This window comes from Chelonoidis abingdonii, chromosome 2 (assembly GCF_003597395.2).
Source record: "Chelonoidis abingdonii isolate Lonesome George chromosome 2, CheloAbing_2.0, whole genome shotgun sequence".
In the NCBI taxonomy this organism is placed as follows: domain Eukaryota; kingdom Metazoa; phylum Chordata; order Testudines; family Testudinidae; genus Chelonoidis; species Chelonoidis abingdonii.
The window spans coordinates 107,041,795-107,050,825 of NC_133770.1; positions in this window are offsets into that span (position 1 = coordinate 107,041,795).

The window sequence follows — 9,031 nt, forward strand, 5'->3', positions numbered from 1 at the left end:
ATGATACCTAGCAGGGACTTGAAACAACCTTATTTCTCAGAAGTGTCACACACAGAGATCAGACAAGGGACAGCTCTTCATGCACATGTTTATACAGAAACAACACTGACAGCCAGTTCCATCTAGTTTCCCAACAAAACATAATCTCTGCCTTTGGTTGTATTAAGATGGCAGTATTTTGTTTGGGTTTTTTTTGAGAGAGACAGAGGTTGTTACACAATAAAGGCAGGGGTCACTAGTAACTTGTGTTATTCTTATCCCACATGTCGATTAACACGTGCTCTTAACAATGGCCTTATTGTCCTTGTATACGTGTGTACCTGTGTGCTGACAAGTCTGGTTTCATTTGCTGTGTAGACAAAAGGGCTACTGAAAGGCAAGGATGAAACAGCATTCACAATAAAATAGGCAGTATTGTAGCCCCTCCCATCCAAAAAAAATAGTAAATGAATTACGTGTTGTCAGTGTGGGAACTACGTGACTGGCAACTTTCTTCAACTCTTGTTTAGTGTTTTGTTGGGGTGGTGGTTTTGGCTGTTGCTGCTACTGTTGTTTCTGCCATGACCTCCAGCCAGCTATTTTGAAAGTTGTTAGGTTAATAAGTACCTTTATTCAGAAAACCTATTCAAAGAACATGAACAATGAAGTCTTATTCATGACATTACAAAGCAAACATTACAAGCACTACTGGCCTTCACCATATGCATGGTAATAATAGTATTCAACAAAGCTGGAAGCTTAGGTTGAACAAAATGACATCACTGAGACAGAAAGCAATGAGGGATAAGTAAAACACACACGTTCTCAAAGGGCGATTAGCCATTAAAAGGGCTTGAGGAAATATGGCTAGGAAGAAGTGCTGAGCAGTAAGGTTGAAACATTCAGCTTCTTTTCATCAGTCTTTCAACAGAGGAGAAAAAAACAGAGCTGCTGGGGCGTGGGGGGAGGGGAAGAGTGCATTCCACTTCAACCTAATTAAAAGTCATGAGGCAACTGTTGACTAAGACTTAATCATGGCAGAAGATTTATGGAACAGAATACTGGTGTTGTCATAGGAGACCCTAAACTCATATTAGATTTAGATTCTTCTGAGGAGGAATAAGGAACAGTGGAAACCTTCTGTAAGGCATATTTACACTGTTTAGGGCTCTGTCTTCCCACACACTGTTCCACCCAGCAGGGGCTTATTAGAGGCTCTAAATGTACTCTCACTTTCCAGAAAGTGGCAGCCAAGAGAGATTGAGGATCCTTTGTAAAGAGTCTGTTGCAATATTTAACTCTCAATATGCCAAAGCATTAAGAACTGATTTGTTTAAAAGCTTTGAATTCTCTCCCCTTCTTTCTACTGTTGCAACAGTGCAATACTGAATTGAGAGAACAGGAATAAAAAAGACTAAGGCCATGGCTACACTAGCGCTTTACAGCGCTGCAACTTTTGCACTCAGGGGTGTGAAAAAAACACTCCCCTGAGTGCTGCAAGATACAGCGCTGTAAAGCCTCAGTGTAAACAGTGCCACAGCGCTGGGAGCGCGGCTCCCAGCACTGCAAGCTACACCCGTAGAGGATGTGGAATACATGCACTGCTGGGAGAGCTCTCTCCCAGCGCTGGCGCTGCGACCACACTCGCACTTCAAAGCTCTGCCAGTTTCAAGTGTAGCCATACCCTAAGGCCCTAGTTCACAGTCTTTTTACTTCTCATGTGAGTTGGGGCTATGATATTGTCTCCTGTCCCTTCCAAGAAACTTGTCAAATTTTCACACATCCCAAAAGTGCAGCTTTCTGTGAGGTTACTGTGATCAGTATGTATCCAAATTCAGAAATAAGGCAACAAAGTTTAACAATGAGGGTGATTAAACACTGGTACACACTACCAAGTGAAATGGTGGATTCTCTATCTCTTGAAGTTTTCAAATCAAGACTGGACATCTTCCTGGAAGATATGCTTTACTCAGACAAGTTACAGAGCTCAATACAGGGCTAACTGGGTGAAATTCGGTGGCCTGTGTTAGACAGGAGGTCAGATTAGATGATCTAATGTTAGAGTGGCCAGGTGCCTGGTTTTTGACCAGAAAGTCCGGTTGAAAAGAGATCTGAGTGTCTCCAGTCAGATCTATTGACCAGACACCAAAAATCCAGTTACTGTGGGCAGAGGAGGCAGAGAGACACTGGGTTATCATGCACTCCAGCCCCTACAGGACACAACTGCCTCCTACCTGAATTGGGTTGATGCAGCTCCCAGCCCCACCTCCACAGGTGAGTCCATCCTGACCCAGGAGGATGGGGGGAAGAGCAGTCAGAGATGGGGAGAGAAGAGAAGAGAAGCGAAACGGGGTTCGGGAGAGGCAGGAGCCTTGAGGTGGGGGAAGAGGCAAGCTGGAGTGTCCAGATTTAAATATTATGAATGGTCCCTACCTCATGGTCCCTTCCGGTCTTAAAAATCTACAGCCCAGTTATCAAACAAAGAGCAAATGAGAGCTGTGCAGTATGCATCCAGGGTTGTCGAGTGAGCAAACGATACTGTGCAGACACTCTCAGATAGGGAATAAAAGAGGATCATGCTACATGATTATGTAACATGATTCAACCTTGTGGAAGTCCAATTCATGAATGACAGACATCATATTCCTAGCATTCCCTTATATTCTTAGAATTAGCCAGAAAAAAAAAGTTTGGATAAGCTATTGCTGAGGATTCAGAATGAAATTAATGAGATTTCGGAACACTGCTGGATTTGATCCAGGAAAAAGTATGTATAAGGAAGATACCTTGTAAAGGCCTCCAATATTAGGTCAACATCTGCAGACAAGAAATTCTGAGAAGAAACACAATGTTATGTGATTTCTAGTCCAGGGAATACCAGTGACAGGAAAAGAAGACAACAACTACTAAGAAGTAAACAAGATGATGATATATAGAGAGACAGATTTTGAAATACTGCAGAAAAGGTTGGCTAGACAGAGACTGTTCTCAACATTAAAACATTACAGACAAGCACAATATGCAGTTATAACAAGACAAGATTTGTATTCCAAAGCAGCAGATCATCTAGATCATCTAGAGTCTCTGTTATAACAAAGGAAGGGATATTTGATAGGGGTACTCTTGGATTAAAAAAATGTACATGGGACAACCTATAAATACAAAATACAGAGAATAAATTCAAACTTATGCTTTTAGGTGCCATGATTAAGAACAAAAAAAACCACAGCAACAAAAAAAATCTGTTAGGTATGATAGGGAAATGTGTATTTTGATTTAAACAGAATGGTACCATAAATGTTCAAGGATGATCAGAACAGAAATAATTTATATGAAGGGGGTAGGGGAGAAGGAAGCTCATATTACTTCAAGTAAATTCATTTTTTTATCATAAAAATTACAAGCAATTCTTGATTTAGTCTTAAGTGGAGCATAGGATCTGTTCCAATGGGTGAATATAGCTGGACCACATGGCAATAGTGACATAATATAATTAAATTTAACATCCCTGTGTCGGGGAAAACACTGTATCAACCCAACATGGTAACATTTAATTTCAGAAAGGTACAGTGCCAAAGGTGAAATCCCTGCAAGCTGCACAGAAACTTTTTAAAGACACCATAATAGAGGTTGAACTTAAATGTATACCCCAAATTAAAAAGCACAGTAAGAGAACCAAAAAAGTGCCACCATAGCTAAATTACAAAGTAAAAGAACCAGTGAGTGGCAAAAGGGCATCCTTTAAAAAGTGGAAGTTAAATCCTAGTGAGGAAAAAAGAACTCTGGCAAGTGAAGTGTAAAAATTAGGAAGGCCAAAGAACAGCTAGCCAAAGACTCAAAAAGTAAACACAAAAAATATTTTAAGTACATTAGATGCAGGAAGCCTGCTAAACAACCAGAGGGATCGTGGACTACAGATGCTAAAGGAGCAGTTAAGGATGATAAGGCCATTGCAAAGAAACTAAATGAATTCTTTGCATCAGTATTCATGGCTGAGGATGTGAGGCACTGTCCTAGACTGGAGGTGTCATTGGAGGAGGTTTTGAAACGAATTGATAAATTAAACAGTAATAAGTCACTGGAATCAGATGGTATTCACCCAAAAGTTCTAAAGGAACTCAAATGCGAGACTGCAGAACTACTAACTGTGGTTTATAACCTATCATTTAAATCAGCTTCTGTACCAAATGACTGGAGGATAGCTAATATGATGCCAATTTTTAAAAAGGGCTCCAGAGGTGATTCTGGCAATTACAGGCCAGTAAGCCTGACTTCAGTACTGGGCAAACTGGTTGAAACTATAGTAAAGAACAGATTTACTAGACACATAGATGAACACAATTTGTTAGGGGAGTGTCAACATGACTTTTTATAAAGGGAAATCATGCCTCACCAATCTACTAGAATTCTCTGAGGGGGTAACAAACATGTGGGCAAGGGGATCCAGTGGATATAATGTACATAGATTTTCAGAAAGCCTGACAAGGTCACTCACCAAAGGCTCTTAAGCAAAGTAAGCTGTCATGAGATAAGATGGAAGGTCCTGTCATAGATCAATAACTGGTTAAAAGATAGGAAACAAAGGGTAGGAATAAATGGTCAGTTTTCAGAAAGGAGAGAGGTAAATAGTGGTGTCCCCTAGGGTCTGTACTGGGACCAATCCTGTTCAACATATTCATAAATGATCTGGAAAATGGGGTAAACAGTGAGCTGGCAAAATTTGCAGATGATACAAAACTATTCAAGATAGTTAAGTGCCAAGCAGACTGTGAAGAGCTACAAAAGGATCTCACAAAACTGCATGACTAGTCAACAAAATGGCAGATGAAATTCAGTGTTGATAAATCCAAAGTAACGCACATTGGAAAACATAATTCCAACTATACATATAAAATGATGGGATCTAAATTAGCTGTTAGCCCTCGAGAAAGATCTTGCAGTCATTGTGGATAGTTCTCTGAAAACATCCACTCAATGTACAGCCACAGTCAAAAAAAGCACATAGAATGTTGGGAATCATTAAGGGATAGATAATAAGACACCAAATATCATATTGCCTCTATATAAATCCATGGCATGTGCACATCTTGAATACCGCTGGCAGATGTGGTCAGTCCATCTCAAAAAATATATTGGAATTGGAAAAGGTTCAGAAAATGGCAACAAAAATGATTAGGGGTATGGAACAGCTTTGTATGAGGAGAGAGAAATAAAAATGGGACTTTTCATCTTGGGAAAGAGACGACTAATGGGGAATGGGATAGACTGGTGTGGAGAAAGTAAACAAGGAAATGTTATTTACTCCTTCATATAACACAAGAACTAGAGGCCACCAAATGAAATTAATAGGTAGCAGGTATAAAATAAACAAAAGGGAGTATTTTTCCACACAACACATAGTGAATCTGTGAAACTCTTTGCCAGAGGATATTATGAAGGCCAAGACTATAACAGCGTTCAGAAAAGAACTAGATAAGTTCATGGAGACTAGGTCCATTAATGGCTATTAGCCAGGATGGGCAGGGCTGGTGTCCCTAGCCTCCGTTTGCCAGAAGCTGGGAATGGGCAATAGGGGATGGATCACTTGATGATTACCAGTTCTGTTCATTCCCTCTGGGCACCTGGCATTGGCCACTGTTGGAAGACAGGATACGGGGATAGATGGACCTTTGGTCTGACCTACCCATTCTTATGTTCTTCTTAAGTGCTTAATATTAAAAGTAATTTAAATGTAAAAATGAAGTTTGTTTTGATGGGTCCATGTAAACATATTTTCATCAGAACAACTATGCACCCAAAAATACATCTGCTAATAAAATCTTAAATTAAGATTTATTCTGTACTCAAAGAATACGTGGTGTAAATTTGGGGAGGGCACACTGTATTTTTCATAGAAATCAAAGAAGTAACTGAACCCCATGTTTTAAGTGCAAAAGAGAACTCACCCTCAAATATGGAGTTGTGACCTGGGTCTCCAAAATACACAGCAAGTCTCTGACTGGAAATAAGTAGACTTGGAAGAATTAGATTTCTATTAGTACATTTTGATTTTATTACACACACACACACACAAAAACATGTACGTGAAAAAATATTTCCATTGATAATAATCAAACTTATAGATAGTCAAAGTAAGAAAAATGCTGCTTGAAAATTTATTAATTTGATTTAAGAATATTTATTTTGTCAACATTGCATGACAAATATATAATTTGTGTTTTAACAGTTAAGCTTTAACTTTTTGAATCTCGCCATCTACTGTCATTAAATTCTTGTCTAAGCCCCCATTACCTGACCCTCCCAAATTTGCACACTTGTGAAATTAAAAGATAAATAAAAGTGCTTATAAATAAGCATTGACATTATCCATCAAAATTACAATAAACTAAAAATTGAACTGTGCCAAATCTAGAAGGAAAACAAATTTTAAAAAAATATGTCTTAACTATGAGATATGAAACTAAATTGCACATACCAGTTCTCTAAACATTAACTACACCTGTTCCAATCCAACAGTGCTCAACAATCTTTTCCATTTCCTAGGTTTATGGTGGTGTGATGGCCCAGTCAGAATGGTGGTGGGGAGAAAAAGGAATCTAAATAGGAGACATTGAACTGAAAAGTATATTAAATGCAGTGTTGATATATCCTGACAAAGGTCACTGAATGAACAAATCTCCACAGTGCTAAAACATTGTCATAAATGACACTAGGTAGCCTTATCAGAGAAGGAAAAGACTGAACGGATAGGAGAAATATACTCTCTTCTATCTGCAGTAATGAGGTACCTTAGGAAGGGCTAACAGGAAACCTGTGCAACTACTCCATGGTATTGCCATTCAGGAGATAACAGCTGACTTACATCTCCAGTACTGTCAAACTAGTATCTTTCACAAATGCTAAAAAGCATTTACTCTTTCCCATTATCTCTTTGTTCTTATCCCTTTGTGCCCTAAAAACTATTCAAGAAATGTTTTATATTCCTCCTATCACCGCCCCCCCCAACACACACATGCATCTTGAACTATATTATATGTGGGAAAACAAACATTTATCCTAGTACTTGTTTTAAAATGGGAATGCTCAGAATATGCTTCCATTTGGTAAAATCATTATCCTAACTCACAAGATTATCTTTTGAAAAGAAAAAATGCAAAAAAACAGGGACCCTGAAGTTATTCCTTCACAAGATGGATTTCTTTTATGAATGATCCACTGAGGAACCAAATCCAATGTAGCAACAAACTATATTTTTTTCTGGGAATGAGTGTAAAATGAAGGAGAAACTATAACTGGTATTTTCCTAGACATTTTCCAGGTTATCTAACAAAAAGGATCCAACCAGCACTGACAAAGTCTCTCATGATGACAATGGGCTAAAGTTAAAAAACAAACAAACAAAAAAACATAAAATTTTGAATCAAGACCACCAATATTCAGATACTGGAGAAATTGACAATTCTAACATTTGTCCATTGCTTCATGTAATAGTAGAAATTACAACTAAATATAGTGTTAAAAAATGGAAGAGTGCATACAAAAACTTTAAAATTACACATTTTTGAGCATCTTTGGTGAAAAGCATGTTTTACCTATTATGGAATTAGAAACCTGTCATTAAGGGTACTTTTGCATTTGGAATATACTTTTAGAATATGTTAGGCATCTAACAATATACAGAATTACATGAAACTAGTTACTTCAATACAAGAAGTTAATATGAAGGATACATAGTAAGATATAGGAAAACTTTCATCAAGGTATTTCATTTCTCCTAGGGTCACTAAACAAAGGTTCTATTCACAGAGTTTGCTAAGCACAAAGACTCTCTGTGAGGTAAAATATTATGCACCAAATTTTGCTTTTTCCCACTAGTAAAACATTTAAAATCATTCATTTCAGATACTCATCTGAATCTTTTTCAGAATAGGGTGCCATCTTTCTTTAGACTCCTCTCTACTTCTCATGAGCACAAAGCGTTTGAGGAGCCAACTGCAGGGTCCAGCAGTCCTTTAAACTCACTGTTTTACCACAAGTGGTGCTTCCATTCAAAATTTCATGCAAGAATCACTAAATCACCCCATCAACACATTTATCATCTGATTTTGAGGGACTCGGGCATGAGAACAATTATGTTCTTCATCCACTCAGCCCTTAACCTCTCCTCCAGCATTTACAGCAAGGCAGCCAAATCTCACGGCAGTTTTCACTTTATGGATATCTGTACACTAGGAACTAATGATACATTTCCCCAGAAGGCAATAACCAGCTTCATGTCTGGGACCTAGGCCACTGCTGACATTGGATATATTGCCTAGCAGCGAAAAGTTATGTAATTCTTTACCCATCCCATTAGCCATCCAGTGATCCAAGAGTGTGTTATTTACTGTGTATTATATAATTTTAACATTAGCTTTAAGAAAATTTTTCCTTTGATATGTACCCTGTTTAGGAGATTAGCAATAGTAATACACAGAAGCGTGTATATTCATCTGCCAATATATAATTTGGGCATGGTTTTTGTCTCTTGTCATGATCTGAAAGGATATTCTTTTAAAAGCCCTTCAGTTAAGAACTTCTGTAAAGGCCCCTAACACTACCAAATTTTGCTCTGTCGTCATTAATGCTAAGCTGCGAAGTAGTAACCATGGATGAAATCCTGGCTCTGTCGAAGTCAATGGCAATTTTGCCTTTCATTTCAGCGGGGCCAGGATTCCATTCAAATTCTTTATATAATAATTTGTGGTTATTGTGAAGTTTGTGTCCATAACCTACTGTGTTCTTTGAAAGAAGTGGAGTTGGGAAAAGGTAACTTACATTTTAGGTCCCATAGAATTTCACTAGTGTGATCCAGGACTAAGCAACATTTTGGTCAGTTGAATATCCATGTGAGTTCTGTCAATTTAGAGACAAAGTTAGATTCCCTGTTTAATTAGCTGTCATTCAGTCTCATCTGCCTGAGTGGTGGTGGTTGGGGGAGGGGGAGGAGTTTTTAAATTCCAGTAATTAAGACAAAGTAGGATTCATGATCTCAGCTTCTGGATGGTTTCTT